Source organism: Haemorhous mexicanus, chromosome 1 (assembly GCF_027477595.1).
Source record: "Haemorhous mexicanus isolate bHaeMex1 chromosome 1, bHaeMex1.pri, whole genome shotgun sequence".
Classification (NCBI taxonomy): domain Eukaryota; kingdom Metazoa; phylum Chordata; class Aves; order Passeriformes; family Fringillidae; genus Haemorhous; species Haemorhous mexicanus.
The window spans coordinates 117,340,013-117,358,652 of NC_082341.1; the positions used below are offsets into that span (position 1 = coordinate 117,340,013).

Here is an 18,640-nt window from a genome sequence, read left to right on the forward strand (position 1 = left end):
TTTCCCGCGGCGGCCGCCTGTGCGTACGGGGGTGTGTTCATAAGAGTACATATATATTTATGCATTATATATATATGGGTGTGCCTGTGTGAGTGACTGATAGCTGCGTTAAAACGTGTCATTGCAGCGCTGTCCGACGGGGAGGGCCATGCCTGCGGGGCACCTCCGGCAGGGTGCCGTGCGCGCTGCTGGAAGCACGAACGTGGGGAACAGGAGGGCGAGGACCACGCAGGGCTTTCGGGAGGCACAGGACAGCTTGTCCCTCACTCCTTTTGCTCCCTTTGGGCCCCGTCCTCGTCCGAGCAGCCCGGAAAAGCGGCGCTGGCTGTGCGCCGGTGGCGATGGTCGCCGCAAAGCCGTGCTCTGGGTTAGAGGCTGGGAGACGGGCCGGGGAGAAGGCAGCGCCGCTGCCGCGCCAAGCCAGCCAGGCAAAGTGATAGAACTGGCACCAAATTTCTTCCCTACACGGGGGGTCGATGTACGTTCCCGCTGGCGAGCGGCCAGCCGAAACCCAGTCACACAGCTGGCAGAAAGGGCTGCCCGGGCAGCTGAGCAAAAGCAGAGTCTGAGTGAGGCAGGAGAGGAGCGGATAACTTTCCTGCCGGGCACGGGGTGAGCGGGCAGCCGCAGCTCCCTAGGACCGGGGAGAGCTCCGCGGGCTACGGGCGAGCGGGCCCTCCCGCGGCCCGGGGAAACACCGCCTCTCCCGGGTGGCTCGGTAGCTCCAGCACCGCGCCCGGGACCGCGCTGTCCCTGCGCGCCGGAGGTCGCGCTCACCCGGTGGTCCCAGCTCACCCTCCCGCTGCCCGCGGGAAGCGGCTCCCGGCTCCCGCCTCGCCGCCCGCTCGCCCCTCTCCGGCACGGGGGCCGGCCCGGGGGAGGGCTGCGCGTCACCGGATCTGGTGGCGCCGGCAGCGGGGCGGCGTTACGGAGCGCCCCGGGAGCGGTGGGGGGGGCGGGCGGGGGTCCCGGGCGGGGCCGGCATCGCCGCGCCTGGCTGCGGCCGCGGTGGCGGCGCCGCGCCGCCTCGCCTCCCCTCGCCTCGCCGCGCCTCGCCTCGCCTGGCCGCTCGCCGCCGCGGAGGGGCGGCGCTGCTCCCCGCACGCCCCCGCCCGGCGCCCCCGCTCCGTCTCCGGGAAGGGCGCGGGGAGCCCCACGCTCCCCCTCAGCGCGGCGGCGGAGTTCGAGCCGGCGGCGGCGGCCGGGGTGCGATGCCGTGTTAGCCGGCGGCCCGCCCCGAGGTAGCGCCGGCGGGAAGGAGCGCGAGTTGCCGGGGCTGTGGCTGACACCATGGGCACCGGGCGGGGGGGCGAGGCGGCCGGGCTCCCTGCGCTCCTCGGCTGAGCCCGGGGATGTGCCGGTGCCCGGAGGAATTATTTTGGAACTAGCACGGAGCGGTGGGAGGAGGACGAGCGACACAGCGTTTCACAGCTGCGAGCAGCTTGTCCGGCGGTGCTGTATAGGCAAGTAAGCTCTTGCTTCCTTTTTACTGCGTTTCCTTCGTCTCGAGTGACTTTTTTTTTTTGCAGCTGCTGGTCGCTTGCTGCCAGTTCGGAGGCAGGATGGTCGGCGGCGCCAGCAGCAGTTCTCGGGGGTTGAGGTGCGGGGGTTGGTGGCCAGGATTGCAGGGGAGCCCCGCTCCAACTCTGCCGGAGTCCGCCGCGGGCGGACCACTGGTGCGGTGCTCCGGTGCATAGCCGGGAAGGAAGCTCCGTGTCCCAATGCTTCCCATTTCTGCAGCTGTAAGAGATGATGCCTTTTTCCAGGCATTTCATAATGTAAAATGCATTCTCCTCTTTGCTGAGCTCTAACTAAATTGTAGGAGTCCCTTAATTGCTTTCCATCAGTGCTTCTTGTGGGAGAGAGGCAAGAAGCATGCTAGCCTTTCATCCCCACTTATGGATTCAGATAGTGAACCCGGAGTTTTGATTTTTATGCCCTTAACTTTCTTATGCCCTGCCTGGTGTTCTTCCTTGAGATGCTCTTGCTGTGAGGTTCTGGTTCGTCCAGCCTTGTTTGTTTGCTTTTAGCCTGTGGATATTTATTGCTACACTTGACATGGCAATGAAGGGAAAAGTTGACTGTAATTTATTTCAGTGTATGGAGGACAGGTTGCAGGCAGGGGACTAATGCTTCTCTCAGAGGAACTCCACTTCAAAGGAAGAGGCCCATGGGGCTGTAATCTGTAGCTGAAAACTCGGAGAGCTCAGAGCAGCACGGTCACGCTGCAAAGAGCGAGTTCTGTTCACCTTTCAGCGGTGATAGCGTTTAAGCTGAGCTGCCTGCCTTCCCGTACCTGTGAAAAGACCTGACTCTGAAATGCAGGGAATAGAGATGTGGATGCTGAGCAGGTTTGGGAGAAGGCAGAACTTTAGACACTGCTTAATTAAGTTTGCTGTTACTGATTTCCTCAGTATCTTCTCTATGAGCCTGAAAACTGCAATCTGTTACAGTGACCTTGATGCATGTTGTATTCTAACATGAAAGCAGCACAGAATAAAAGTATTTACACATATTTGCAGCTAAGCTCTGATGTTTCACTAGGAGCTCATTCAGTTTCAGTGAATGTGGTAGTTTCAGCAGGGGCACTGGGCTTGGTATGTGTGTAGGAAATAACTTGGGAAAATAACTTGCTAATAGTGATGAAAGTAAAAGTTGAAGTGTTGGAAACGTATGTTTCTGCAGAAATGCCACTGTGTGTGAAATGTCTGTTGAGTTTTGGATATTTTGTTTTCTAATCAGTGAGATTTGTACTGAAAGGAGTGTGTGGGTGTGTGTGGAAATCTCAAGGCTTCCCAGGTTAATGCACTTTGAGTTGTCAGCAGCAAGAGATCTTTTTACGCACTGAAATACACATTTTTACTTAGATGCAAGATTGACATGGTAAGATTAAAAAATGTTAGGATGTCAGTATGGTGAATGTGTAGCTAACTCAAGTTTATAGCTGAGAGATAAACTAATCTTTTCCCTTAATGGTGGAAGGTGATCTGCCTGAGGGGAGTGTCGTTTGTTTCAGTGCAGTTTATGGAGAATGTTCATATTTCTGTCTCTTGGATGAAGCTGTGAAACACAATTAGAATAACTGCTGCTAGACAGTGGGATGCAAACCTATCCATTACTTAAAACACTCAGCTTATTCTGCCTCATATCAAAAAAAGTATAGTTTCTGGCAAAGTCTGCCTATGGTTCTGTTGTAGTAATTCCTTCCTCTGTTGCAGAGTGGCAGGCTTTCACTAGGCATGTGCAAGGGAGAACATGAAACACTGAAGCATGCACTAATCTGGAATTCATTTGGGCTGTGTATTACATTCGAGGTTTCCACAGTTAGCATAAGTAAGTGCTTGTGCCTGATTATATGAATAAACGGGGTTTAAGAATTGTATTAGCTTTGTCACTTGTGATGCATATTGCAGACTCCTCTTCTTCCTTTTTGGTCTCTCAAACTAATCTAATGCTATACTCACTCTTTGCCTGGAGAAGAAGAAAACATAATTTAATAATTTATCATTTGGCTTTTGCCATGTCTTGTCCCATAGCTATGAGATAATCTAATGAAGGCTCCCATCACTGAATTAAAGGACATGGTGCTCTAGATTTTCACTTACAGTTAGATTTCCCCTCTTTTACGTGGCTAAAGAACCGAGTTTTAACAAGGTCTGAGGAAAAAAAAATAAATGTTTTTTCTGTTCGAAACTCGAAAGGGGAAGGTAAGACTTGAGGTCTTTAAAGACATCATTAAAAACATCCACTTTTAAGGTATTAATCAACCTCCTTTACCTTCACACATTTCTTTATATTTTTTACTTGGTACTTGTCAGAAAGCCTTCCTGCATATTAATACTTTATTTTACAATGTGTGTTGTTCTTAATTTTCAAAATTCAAGAGTGGCTATCACACACTTCATTGTGAGGCTATTCTAGAATCCTGTTTAATGTTCTGTATTCCACTTGGCTTGTATCTTTTGAATTGGACATTTCCAAAGTACATTGTATTCAACTTTATAGTATGCATTTTTGTTTTAATTCTGTGTAAATCTCTTTACTAGAGAAGATTGTTGACCTTGATTCAGAAATTTCAGGGCAAGTTCAGAAGTTATTTTTCTTTCCTAATTTTTTCATGTTTTCTCAGTCATGCTTTTTTGGGCATAGCTTTCGTGAACTGACAGAAGACCTGTAAGCAAAATTAAAACCATCAACAGTTAAATGTTATTTTTCTAGTTAGCCCAACCCCAGTTGAGTGTGTAATTTATATTTATTCGTCTTAGATTGAATATTAAGACAAACAAGAGCTGTAGTCTGCTCTCAGTTCTTCCATCTGAAGTGCTCAAGTACCATTTCTTCATTCTTGTAACTTAGCACTGGTCCTTGTGCCTGAGCTGTCATAATTTCTTTCTGATAGTTATCACCAGGTCTGCTTGCATTCACTGTTAAAAAGCTAAAGGGTTGTAGTGAATGATAAGAAACATCAAATGGATTTAATGTGTCATGTTTCTTAGCCCTTCCTATGGCTATGCTTTCAGTTCAGGTTTCCAGAGAGAGGCCTAAATGTGGTTGGGTTGAATCCCAGCGGGAGTCTGCTACATGAAGGTGTACCTCTGGCAGCATGATTACACAGACAAACTTCTGTATTTGCTCAGTTTTGTCTGCCATAACTGGAAGAGTCAGAAAGCTGTACTGTTGTTGTGGCCAACCTAGATTTTCTGCACTCTTGCTGCAGATCAGAGGAAAGAGAGGAAGCATACATTAAAAAACCAAAAAACCCAGAACTTAAAAAGGTCATGCTTCAAAGATATAGCTATAATCAACACCAGTGAATGTGGTGGAGACACATCCAGGGAAATTCACACATGTATTTAATTATCCAAGGAGGAAATTATTATTCATCTCGATAGATTGATTTAGTAGGTGATGTGCCTACCCCTTATGAAGAAGAGGAGCTACGTGTTCCAGAAACAAAGCTTTTTTCCACTGCACACTTCAGTTGTGGCTGTCACTGTCGTTGGGGACTCTAAGCCTTCTCTTCAGTAATTAGCTCAAATTGGCCAAAAGAGGTGGAACACTCTGTTGTGGGATGAAGATGGTGCTGCAGCAGCCAAGGGCTGGGTTGTTTCCTGGGGATTTGCTCTCTTCAATTTATTAAAGTAATGAGTAGAGGAAAACTAATCAAGAAGAGTGTTTGGGATGAGATTAATTTTATGGTTCGTTCTCTGGTTTATTTTGGGGTAATGATGGGCAAAACCATAAAAGTTCTTCACTGTGATACTTATGTGAGGGTAGCAACAGTTTTGACTGACATATATAAATATATGTAATATATTTATTTATTTATTTAACATAAATAAATGTTCTATAAACTGGGATTAAGGTTTTGCGTATGAGGTGAGAACATGGATAAATGAAACTGCTGGACACAGTTTGCTGTGCCACTCAGGCACTTCAGAGATAAGGAATGGATGGTTTATGAAAGGCTGTGCTGGATCTTCTGCTGTGAAGAGCAGGAGGTCCCCCATGCCAGGAACTGAGCACAGCTGAAACAGTCATGCCCTGAGGGTGGCAGTGGATGTTCCCAGTGTGGAATAAAACTTGGAGTAGAGCAAACTCCCACACTGGTGTTCAGAGGGTGCTTTTCAACAGCCACTGAAATTCCTGTGTAAGATGTGGTTGAGTGAAGGCACTGGTGCTTTACTGCTTTAATAGTGGCATGGATACTGAGTCTGTGAAAGAACTCATGGCTTCGAGGGTTCCTTTGGGTGCAGTTGATTGATTGCTCAATTCTCCAGGTGATTATCATCTGGAACAGGGATGAATTTTTAATTTTTTCTATGAAGTTTGTTCCTTGCTCTTAGATTTGGGTGTTCATTCCTTGGTTGGAAGAGATTTTGGTTCAAAGGTGTGCTCTTAAAGCTGACAAACATCAAGCACTTCTGAAGTGTTCATTGTTTGGAGTGCTTGGAGTTTTTGAGATAACACCAGAGGAAGAACAATTTATTCATCAGATTATTCTGAAATTTGGCTTTAATTTTTTTTTTTTTTATTCTCAAAGTGTTTTTTTTCAAATAGTGAACAATGTACTTGGTTTCATGCTGAAGATGTTAGAAATAGCATTTTAAGTAAATTTTATATTGCTTTTTGGTCAAATATTCAAATAGACTCAGATATAAGTGTGAATAATAGCTATTTTAGTAAAAAAAAAAACAACACATGCCTTTTTCCCTCCACTTTTTGTATTAGATTTATTTTAAAAACAGCTAACGATAAAGAAGTGAGAATGAGAGTGCTGTTTATGACATTCATATTTCTTCTGCTTTCTGTCAAAAACTAAAGGAAATTTCATCATCTTGTACAAATGATAGACTATCATGAGTGATAGTAATCATGTCCTCTGATTCTTTCTTGGTGTAAACACTATTTTGCTAATTTTTTAAGATTTAGTGTAAAAATATGATTGATTTCAACAGGTATAATACTAAGAACTTGGGGATATGTAAAAATCTTTTTAAATTTTGGTAGTCATACCTATTGCAGCTGTTAATATTTGTCTTAATATAAAGCACTGATTCTTAATTACAGAATTGTTTCTAAAATACTTTGCTGTTTTGCATTTGCTAAATATATATTCATTCATAATTATGTGAGATAGCTTTTTCTAGTTTCTCTGTATGCCAAAATGTTTTGATTGACTCTTTTAACAGTTCTGAATAATGAACTGTATGCTTCAGCTTCAACAACACAAATGGGCATTGATTTTCTTTGACTTGCTTTTGACCCCTAAAGAAGTAAAGTCATTAGAATTATGCTTGAAAGAGCTTTGCTCTATCTCCTATAATTTTATAGATATTATAAACAGGCCTTGGGAACTAATCTATGCTAATCAGATTTTTTTTCAAGTGAAAAAGGAGGGGAAAATCATCAGCTCTACAGTTGTCTTGCAGCTCTAGGTTTCATCGCTCACAGCTGTCTGCCTGTATCCATTAGCAGTTGGTATTGCAGTTGTACGTCCCTGAATGCAGCAGAATTCACAAACAGTTCTTCTCACAACTGTCTAATTGGTTGTTAAATGGCAAACATTTATGTGAAGAGTTTGGTCAGTGCAGTGCAGTTTTTTTTCAAGTAATAAAACATGCAGTGATGCATGTGTAGAGTTCCTCTCTGAAGACTGGTTTTGAGAAAAGTCAGCATCAGATCTGTGTCTCTACAGGTTTTGATGTCTGGAGTGCTTTCATTCTCATTCTGTGAGTTATATGGTTTACTTCTTTATGAAACAACTTTGTGGACGCAGAATGCAAAGGTAAAATGTAAAAGATAAAAAGGTAAAACATGGAAGTAGTCTTTTCAAAGTCAGCTGGAGAAATGGATGCAAGAGCAAATTGGGTTTACAGTGCAGAGGAGCTGGCAGGGTTGACACATTATGAATGGGGCAAGATAGGGCCCTTCCAGGGGTTCTGATCCTGGTGGGGCTCCCTGTCCCTAAACTAAGCAACTCCATTAACCCAAATGCAGAAATAGCCACTCTGATGCTTTTTCAGCTGGAGCACCTTCTCTTTCAAATACAGTGACATTGATGAAGGAGTTTTATTGGAGGAAGCATGCTGCAACTGTGCTAGAGGCGTTTCCAAGCAAAGTGTATAGAAATCATCACAGCATCTGATGATGATCACCTGTCATTTTATTTAAACTCCCTGAGATAAGAAAGGACCTTCCTGGATAACTGAATGCACAAGGAGACAGTTTCTTTCTACACTGTGTCAATAGTCTTTCAGCTAGTTAATTCTTAAGCATTATTAGTAATAGTTCATCATATGCTTTTTTTCCACAACTGCAGTTGTGATGCTGTCTGGGCTGGTTCCTTGGGGTGTCTTAATTAAAATTGCTTATATTTCAGCTTATTAATATGTTTCATTCATCAGGTTTCCTTTTCACTACATTAAATAGCTTACCTAACCTCCAAAGGGAGAGCTGATCTTACTGATCAGTGATTGTATATTGTATTATTCTCCATGTTTTCAATTTATGTTTGCAAAGTTTTCTTAATTTAGAAAAACCCTAAATCTCCTGATCTTTGGTAGGTGGATCAGAGTACTCATTGCATGCTTTGATTAATGGACAAATCCATTTATTAACAGTGATTTGATATTGCTGTTTGTCACTATGCTCCTGCACAATGTGCCCTTTCGTGCACGTCTTGCTGCCTTTTTTTAACCTCTTCATGATGTGTCTTCAGTACTTCTTTCTGAAATGAAAATCCTAAGGTTATCTCAAGCATTATTCCCTCACATGATACATCCTATACCCAGTTGATTGTTTTCTCAGGTCTAAGATTCTGTAGTTTCTGTATTTTTTTGTGCTGTGCTTCCATGTGTCTATGTACAGCTTAACTTCATTGAGTTTAATATACAATTCTTTATAAACCCTGTTTCATGTTTAAACCCATGACTTTTTCTTTTTGAAATGAGACTTGGTTTTTGGTTTTACTGTTAACTCTTTACTATTATGTATTAGCTGTATTTGTCTAACTGCAGCAAAAGCATTTTTTGGGGGGAAAAAAACCCCAACATTTTGGGAAATGAAAAGTAAAATATTTGGGTATCATTTTTCTTTTGGAAAATTACAAGAAAATTATCTATCATCTTCCTTTTAGTCTAGAGAGTATGAAAAGACACAACATTTCCCCTACTAGTTACTGCATGATAGTACTGACCACTATGTGTATACTCCTTTATGCCTTCTCTACAGGTTTTTGATGGCTGCAGAACTGTGAGCCTGAGATCACAAGTAGCTGGGGTCATAAAGGTCTAGCCAGACTGCATGAAAGAAGGCAGTAAAATGTAGTGGGTTTGCTTTTTCATTCTTGATGCTGTGATAGAAAGAGGATATGTATGACCCTTGAAAAGAGGAAAAGGTGAATAGTTGCATTTCTAGACAAAGCACAGGAGAACTGCAAGAAAGACAGAGGCAAGATATTTGATGAAAGAGCTTCTGTCTGTGTTTTTGAGGGAAAAGAGGTGCTTTCTAAGACAGCAATTGTTCAGTAATCTTCAGAATTGCATCCTTTAAATACAGACCTGCTGCTTTTGAAGAGTTCTGCTATAAAAGTATTCCCTTTCTGTGTGAGAAATGTCTGGGTAAGGCTGTATTTGTGTCATTTTTCTCCAAAATTTCCATGAATTCCCCATATTTAAAGCAGGAACTCATGTACAAGGATTCAATTGCATCCTTAGATGGACTACTTCCTTCTGCAGGTACATCTGTGGATTTAGTTGAGAAGCTCTGGCTTTTTGGGCTGTCTGAGGTTGGCCTCAAAGTGCACAAGAAGCAACAAGGAAATCATTGAGGTTCTTCTGTTGCCTCATGTTAGGAGAGACACAAAAGTGGTGTAATCAAATTTTCTCATTCTCTTTGCCCTGCAATAAATACATAAACATACATGTATCTCTGTCTTATGGTGAAGTCTGTCATAAATTTGGCTTCCTACACCCACCTGTTTTAAAAATAGATTCTAGAGTATTCAGAAGTTGATGGAGACTACATGGAGTAATGAACTTCATTTCACAATTCTAGTTTCTTTTTTAGGAAAGTTGTCTGGGCACCTTTCCAGCAAGTAGATTGGGAAAAAAACAACTGGAAGTACCTCTAGGGGCAACTCTAAAAATATAAAAATAAGATTCTGTGCCTTTTAAATACTAATTCTGCTTCAGAGAAAGTAGATGAGAGGAGGCTGCTTTCATGGATCAAGTGTCAATATTACTTGAGTTACAAAGCAATACACCAACTTAACTTACATTCCTCCTTTTATGGCAGCAGAATTGTCTTTTCTGGATGGCAGGAAGTATCTTAGATCTTCCTACGTATAATATCTCTCTCTGGAGGCATTTAAAGTGCTGAAAAAACCTCTGCACAAAAGCTTGCAAAAAACGTGAAGTACTTTGAAGTTCTGCAATTATGGCTAAATGTCACTTTCTGCAAGTTTATGGCATTTAAGTAGCTGGAGATGCTACTGTGGGAAAAGCTAGTCCTTCATCTTTAAAAAAAACACCTCATAGAAGTAACCTGTGTTTATGAGTGTACAAACTGTCCCACTGTGTGTTTGAAACCTGTGGTCAAAACTTATCTGTTTATCAAAGCTTTTTGTTAGCTTAAAAAGAAGGTTGAATTATATAAATACCATCTTTTATTTGAAAGATTTTCTTACCACCATATGTCTGAAATACTATTCTTGGATTTAGAAATCATGATAAACAACCTGAAAACATTCCTCTAAGTACTACAGTGTAATGCTAGACATAAAATTATGGTCTCTAATACAAGGCAGTTGTTTTTACAGTACTGGGGACCATTTGGGGTGAAGATTAGGGACAGTGTTTGACTTTTTGATTTCAGATTATGCAAATTTACTCAGCATAGTAAGTGCTCTCGATTAGGAATAACTGTGTATACTAATAACACATATCTAGGCAGCCTTCAATTTAGGATGAGGGTTCCTCTAGAGTCTGCAAATCTAATCTTCAGAATGACATTTAAAACTTTAAAATAATGGGAAGTAAAAATCCATGAAGCAGTAATTTATTAAAATAACTTGGTGTGTTACATGCAGCGATGTCTAAAGGGTGCTGCTGCTCACAGTCTGAAGGCTTCTGGAGGTACTGCTGCTCAGAATCTGTAGCCGCTGGAAAAGATACACTGTATGTTGTTCTCTGTTTAGAGGAATTGTTTTGGGGTAATGCTCATGGCAGTTTTATTGCTGATTTCCATAGCAGCCTGCCTACAGCTGCTTGGAAGAAGAGTGCAGGTGTTTTACAGGACAGGCATGATGTGTGACTGAATCAGCTCCTTCCTCAGCCATGGGGAGGATGTTCTTCCATCAGTCTGGGAAGCCTTTGATTTACTGAAATACTCATGGCAGCTTTTGAAGTGTGAAATTACTTGTTTGATGGTCCCTTTTGTGTAAGGCCTTGCTGAAGTGCTCCTGTAAAAAGCCTGGACACAATATTTCTGCTACAGGTTGTGGTTGTATTGAGGATGGGTGAATAAAGCCACATAAGCTCCGAAGTCTTGAAGGCAAAATGCCAAGTTTATTAGAAACCACACATTCTATTTATAGACAATTATGATAAAGGTGAACCTGACTGGTTCTTAATCAACACCCTCACACCACTGGCTAAGTAGGAACAACATCCCTCTTGTAAGCATCTTACAAGAAACAAGTTCAAAACACCAGCTGCAGGATTGTTTTAATTCTTCCTCTGAGCTTTCTCAAAATCTCCCAGAGTAATATCTGGAAAAGTCCATCTGACTTTCTTCTCTGGACAGTTCTCAGCATCCACAACAGGTCAGTGAACGTGCTGTAGGTGGTTGCTTGTGGCAAACCCCATGTTTGGGGTGGGTGTTCTGCCCCAAAAAGCTTGGGCTCTGTTTGCCCTCGCTGCCCTCATTGCTGATGTCTCTTCCTATCTCCCATGTTGCATGTTGTAGCCCATCGTGTCAGTTGCTCCTGTGTTTGCAATATGCCAGCACCAGGAAGGCTATGCATTAAGTTTTTCCTGGCCATCTACTTGGTTGGTATCTTGCAGGAAAGCATGGAATTAATCATGGTTATTTATGAGATTCATCGTTCTGAGACTTACTTTTGGGAAGCCTATGAGATCTTCAGCATAATAATCCTATAGTGGTGTGATTCAGTGATATAAAAGTACCTCATTCAGGGAAGAAGTGGTACGTGGGTAATTTTCTTTGTTGTTTGTATGTACAGCAATGAGCATATGTGGCACCTCTTTGAGATAAAGGTGGCATCATGATAGAAGTGACATAATAGAGAAGACTTATCAACTCATCTGTAAAACTTCAGGAGTAACATTTGTTTCTTTTTTCCTGTTAGTGATACATTCATACAGAGAATATATTTCTTTTATATAGCCATAAGGCATGATTTCTGCTTTTCAGCCAGTTTTTCCCTGAAGGAAAGACAAAATTGGCAATTTGAAAACAGCTTATTCTGATACTTCTGAGAATAGTCTATAGTTAGAGCTTCACACCTATGATTCCCCCCCACAATATTTGTGTTGTATCCTTTACTGGCTTCCAGCTTGGACAGCGTGTGTTTTCCACATATTTGTGTGCATACATGCTTTCAGAGAAGATAAATGTCTGTAGCAGATAAATATCATATATGTGTCAAATATGATATACTATGTGCTCTTCAGCCTTGGTAGCCCTAGAATTTGGAAATTTGTAATAAAACCATCTTTGGTCATGAGAGCAGCCACATTACATGGCTGGATGTTTTTGTGGCTTCTGTTACACCTATGTAAAGTAGAGAGTGGCCTGTGCTTGTACAGGGATTGACCCTCTTTCAGATAATCTTTCTCAGTCTGCATGCCCTTCTCAAATCTATTCAGAAATACAAGTGAGGATCATCTTCCTGGCCTGTTCAATATTCTCTTTACATGCCTCTGCTAGTTCTTCCTCCCTCACATCAAACTGAACCTCTTTTTTGTTTTCAAAGGTTTTGTTTAGTGAAGCCAAGCATTAGGTGCTGTATTTAGCAGCTTACTGAGGTTTTTGTTCTTACCACTGGCCCATTGCTCTCTGAATTGCTTTAAATTTCCACAATACATATTTTTCTGTGCCTTATGGAAGTAAAAAAATCTCTACTTGAAAATCTGCCTTGATGACATTTGGTTGTCATCTTAACTTCTACTAGGATCCTTGCAGAAAATTTCCACCTGGAACTGATTTCAAGCCTAAATGAGAAGTTTTTTTCAATGGATCATTTTCAATAGTTTTGTAGGAATAGCTTTATACAATTCAGTGAGATATAATGCCTATTTCTTTTAATATTGGAAATTGTTTCTTTCAAATTTTTGTTCTGTTAATCCAATAATAGTATCTACTGTTTGTATACTGCTGTGTATTAATATATCCTGGCTCAGGGCAGGAAAATAGTGTTTCTTGTTTCAATAACGACACTTGACTACTTAATTTTAAACTATTTAATATTCATTTCTTTGGTGAAATTGCAGATACTTGATGTGAATATTTTTATACATCTGCCTTTATGCCACACATAACAGACAAGGGCAGATTACCTGGAAATTTATTTTCAGTTTGATAAGACATCCCTGTTTTCTTTATAGAGGAGTCTTCAGCATTTGGTGGCAGTTGTGGCAGTGTTAGGTTCCTGGACTTAGATCTGTTTCCATTTGTTCAGCAACAGAAAGTTCAAAGTGTCAAGAGTTTAGTTTAAAAATAAAGGGAAAGTATTTAATAATGAACTGCTTGATCAGGAGAAATTATGTGTTAGTTTGAATGTACAGTGAATTAAAAAATGCAGTGAATTAGTGAAGAGATGTCTTGCTCTTGAATCCAGACTGTGAAGATGTGAAGTGTGGGGAGACCCAAAAAAGAAGGCATGGAAGACATAGATTGTGGTGTTCACGGGCTCCTCTCTGAGTCACCATCATGCCCATGAAATACTGGGTTGGGCAGTGCGCATTCCAACGAGTGGGCAGTGCTGGATGACTGCACAGCTGACCTGCCTCCTTCTTGGAAAACAGGAGCAGGCAGGTCAGCTCCTTGTTATACTCTATACTCTCTTCCTCAGATGTTGCAGTCCAAAAATAATATAATAACCAACTGTACTGCTGGAAAAAAGGAGTGGTGAACCTGTTTTAACTAAAGAGAGGTGAGTAGGTGTGGTTCGTAGGCTGGGCAGAAGCAGTGTGAAAAACTGGTTGTTAAACTGGTCTGTTACAAATTTTTTCAAATTGTCTTATCTATATTGTAGAATCTTACCTCAAGCTTTTCTCTGTGTAATACTTTTGTTACTGAAGTTTAAGAAAATTTCAGAAGGGTAAGTTTTAATTTAAGCCTACTTTTTTCAGTTTGGCAATGCCAAGCGTAGGGAATAGAGCATGGTCTCAACAGTGAAGTGGAACTCTGAATTGGAATTACTCTGTGATCATCACACAGACTTGTGCACATTGCATAAATTTCTTTTGGTTCATTTATCTCACTTAGCTTAAATTCACACTTTGCACACATGGTTAGTACTTTGAGACTTCATTAACGAATGGTTACATAAAGGTTCATTTTCAGTAGTTAGAGACAGTGGATGCATATAGTGTGCTAGATATTGATTTACATGTGCTTTTGGTTTCTCAGAATGTTTTTTATGATCTCATAGCAAATTACTGTATACTTGGTCACTACTTTCTCTGATGTATTAGTTTTTGGAAGAACATTACACAAACCTGGAAAATAATTTGATTTGTTGTAGGAGCCTTTAAAATAGATTTGCCTAAATCTATTCTTGACATCAATTGAATTTATTATGAAGTCATATTTGCTCATTTAGCAGTCTGTGTCTTAACTAATGCATTGTAAGGAAGAACACTTGGAAGTCTTAGAATTCATGTAGTGGAATAAACACTTGAAGTGATCTCTCTGCAACCATTTTGTCTGTGAATAGAGCCACAACTGCTGAATAAGTGTTTTATTTTTCTACTACAGCACTGTAAAAGGAAATAGTGGATTATTATTTAGAGAGCTGTAAATTCCCAAAATAAATTGCATTTTTGTTAGTATTTAAAAAAACCACAGCTGAACAGATGGGAAAGTAGCCCATGCTGCTACTCAAATTCTGACTTTAAAAAAAATCTTTTCCCACATCAGTATTTGATTTCAAAACTGCTCTGTGGGCAAATGGGCAAATCTGTATATGAATTTATTATTACGATTTTCATGTTATCACAATAATTAAAATAAAACTGAAATATAGGAATAATTTGAATGAAAGTAGAAAGATAACATAGTATGAAGCCAGCTAGAAAATACTGTCAAACCAGTTATTAACATTTGCTTTAGGATCACTTCACCATCTTACTAAATACTCATGTTCTGGCAAGGCCTCTAATGTATGAAGCATGTGCATGTAGGCTTAATGGTGTAAATAGCATGGTAGAAACACTCCAAGTTATCCCTTTAAAGTAGAGAGAGGAGTACTGATTCAGTCTGTCCCACAACACCTCGACAGCTACTTACTCTGTAAGATGAATCAGCAAGCAAGTGTATTCATTGCTGATCTGAGACATTAACCACTTACAATTTATGTTTTGCTATCCTAGTATTAAACAGATGCCTTTTAGGAAAGATTTGTCTCTGCTTTACTTTGAGGTTGTGGGTTATCTATCAAGAATAAAAGCTCACATCCCTGGTGCATGTGTTAATTGACAGATGGATTAATAATGGGGACTGTGTTATCCAGCTTAGTGTTTGCAGAAAACCTTTAGGAACTCTCATTTTCAGTACAGCTCCTTGTATGACACATTTTGCTGCAATTGAGTATGGGGAAAAGACTGCAGACATGTAAAAGCTTCAGGCAAACAACTGTTGCCCACCCTTTACCCTTGTGTGGGTACATATGTGCAGCATGATAGCAGAAACTTTATTTTCCTGGGCAACCAAATTTAAAAACAATCACCTCTATGCCAATATGTCCTTAGGTTTTTTGTTACTCTCTGGATGTTTGGCCTGCTGTGTTGTATTTCAGAATAAAATTCTGTGTTTATAGAAAACGTATTGTGAGTCCTAGTTAAAGCTTATTTTGGCCAAATTGGTTATTATGATGCAACTGGGAAAGGCAGCTCATTAACATAGATTGGGATGTGAGACATAGGCTTCCATTAATTTGTCTGAGTACTTTTTAAATTATGGCTGGGGGACTGTGAAATTTACTTTAGTGTTCAACAAATGGGCTAAGAGAAAAAGTGATCAGTGGCAGAAGGCATTTTGCACAGAAACTGGATGGATGGATGGATGAAAGGCTCATGCTGCATAGTTCCAGCTCTGCAGTTCATCATTATTCAGTCACAAAGATTAAAGCAAATTAGAGCTTAAAAACTATGAACCAAGAGCTGCCCAGCAAAATGTCCAAAGTCACAGGGGAGCAGTACAAACTGATTCAAATGCACAGGGATCATTTCCAGAAACCCTATTTGTGTTTAAATATTTATTACCACTTGAACTTTTTATTTGCCTATGACATATGTCTCTTTGCCATGCCAGATTTCCAGTCTTTGAAAGAACAGTAAACATTTCTCTCTTGCAAAAGGAAGAGTCATTTGGTATTCTCTCATTCCTGTGGCAGTAACAAGGGATTTTACTTTGAAACATTATACTTACTGATTGGAATTTTTTTTCACTAATGAGTATTTATTGTTTGGGTTTGGTTTTCTTTTCCTTATTTATTTATTATTTTTTTTTTTTAATGTGATAACTAACCCTCCAAGGAACTTGTTACAAAGTTTATTTATTTCCCCTGCATTTTTGGGGAGCAGGAATACCTAAAGTTACTCAGATCTTCCCATGTCCATGCAGTGTTCTTGAAAACTGAATGTAGCATTCAGACCTGCATTTTTAAACCATGTTAAACAAATTGCCCATAGAACTGAGGGAGAAACATCTCGTTGCTGGCAAAATTGGCACAATTTGTAAACTGGCTTAATGTGTCTGTTGGTTTCTATTCAAATGAAAGGTGTGAAACATTTTTGTCTAGCTGAGTGTATTTTCTATGAAAAGACTAAAATTTTACGGAGATAAATTCTAGTAAAAGTTTGCTCCTGGCAAAATATTGGTGCATGCATGCTATGGATCCCCAGGAAACTGTGAGTTTTATGCTGAATTGGACTTGGGAGTACTGAAAAACATTTGTTTTACTGAAAGGCATTTTTGGAAGTGCAAAACCATCTATGTCAGTATAGTGTGTGCTTCAGAGGCTTTTCATATCCTGCAAAGAAGGGAAATATCCTAATATATCTTAGAGGTTGGGGTAAAGAGCAAAAGAGAAATCTGACAGATCCATAATTCACCTTGGCTGTTTCAGTGCTGTGTAAAAACTGAATGCAAATCTCTAGCAGAATGAGGTGAAGAAAGTGGTCACATGCACTCTTTTCATGCATTCTAAGACTGTTACTCTGAAAGGCTAGTTCTGAACTAGCAGCAGGAACAGTATGCAGAAAATCTCATAAACACATGCATGTAATTTAAAAAAAAATTTTTTTAGCAAGAAGACTTTTTTAAAACTCATGTTCAGTACCAAAACACAGTGGTGGATTTAGATCTCATGTCTTCACATGATTAACCTGGTTTGCTGATAACATTGTTTATCTTTCTCAAATTTTTCATCCTCTTCTAGTGGACATGTGCTTTATATTGAATATACTCAGGGTGCCTTATATTCAACTAGACAAAAACCCAACTTAATCTGGTGGCGTCAACCAGGCAGAGAACTGTTATGCTAAAGCAACTTTCCTTTACCAGGGGTTGACAGATCACAACTCTAAAGCAGGAGAACAAGTCAGAGAAGTTTATATCACAAATGAAAATAGTGAGGTATGTCTAATAAATTTGTAACTCAATGAAATAAGATAAATTGGGCTCATTGGGTCTAAAGCCAAGAGCATTGCTACAGGGAGAATATAATGCTCTGATATAATTTCCAGTAGTAGCTTTATGAATAAGGGATTGAACATATAGAACTATTCACACAGTAAAAAATTGTCTGTAGTGGGCACTATGAAAATAGGTAAAAAAAACCTGAGGAGAGACAATGAATAGTAGAAGCTCATGTGTGATGGATAGGCTCCTACTCTTGAGAGCTCCCTTGATCAGAGTTCCTGTTTCTTCTCCTTTGTTGTGAATAACCGGTGAACTTCTGGAAGCTGGCAAGAATTTTTCTGGCAGACTGAGAGAATGCCGCCATCCAGGAAAGTCTTCTTTTCTTTGCTGCAGTCTTAATAAGTTATTTTTTTTTTTTTTTTTTATTTTGTTTTAATCACAGAAATGGACTACATTTGCTAAATGAAAACTGAAACTTTAAGTGATGGGCCTTAGTACATTTTGGACAGCACTGTGGAAGAAATTTTCCTTGCCACAGCTAGGGACCAGGTGGTCTTTTCTTTCGGATCTTCTGCTTTGATAAACAGTAAATCTCTGCATATTAGGTGCTCGTGAGCCTTTAAAACTGACTTTTTTATTTTTACAATAAAATAAAAAATTCTTGCAATATGTCCCCAAGGAGGGCTTCAACCCTATTTATTCAGTTCCCTTAATTACAATACTTTTTTACTGATTTGATGGTGTTGACTTAGGTAGTCACAAAGGGTCAGAGCAAGTGTTAATTGTGACAAGGGACGTGGGACATAAAGCTGATGCTAGAGGGGCAGTATTTTAGGAAGGGGATGGTACATGGAGGAGGTGGTGGTGGTGGCTGTGTTACTCTGAGTTTGGAGGTGGCAGGAGCAGCTACACCAGGAGAGCTGCATGTGCTGCCAGTGCCCTGCTGCCTTCCTGGCCACACGGTGGGAATGAGAGGGAAGCTGTCTGGTGGGAGCTGTGCTGGGGACACTGCAGGTACCAGGGTTGTTCTTGCCCTCAGTGGCTCTGCTGGCTGCACCACCCTCTGCATCCAGCCTGCTTGAGCACAGCTGGGAAGTGTCAGGGCAGATGGCTGGTCCCAGCTTCACTGCTGCCTGCTTTGCTGGCTTCCTTCCTCATCAGGGTGGATGAATGTAAGGCCTTGATCCTGCATCCATTGGTATGCACCAATAGTTGCTTAAAGGACAGTGTTTGGGTATGATTCAGTCAC

General features: G+C 40.8%; 1 protein-coding gene across 1 annotated transcript in view; it reads left to right on the top strand.

The window, feature by feature from the left end:
• The first annotated feature begins 1,327 nt into the window (after positions 1-1,327).
• Positions 1,328-18,640, top strand: part of SNTG1 (syntrophin gamma 1) — a 317,863-nt gene continuing 300,550 nt past the window's right edge. The window contains exon 1 of the mRNA XM_059860474.1: positions 1,328-1,463. The gene's annotated coding sequence lies outside the window, so the exon portion shown is untranslated. The remainder of the gene's footprint in view (positions 1,464-18,640) is intronic.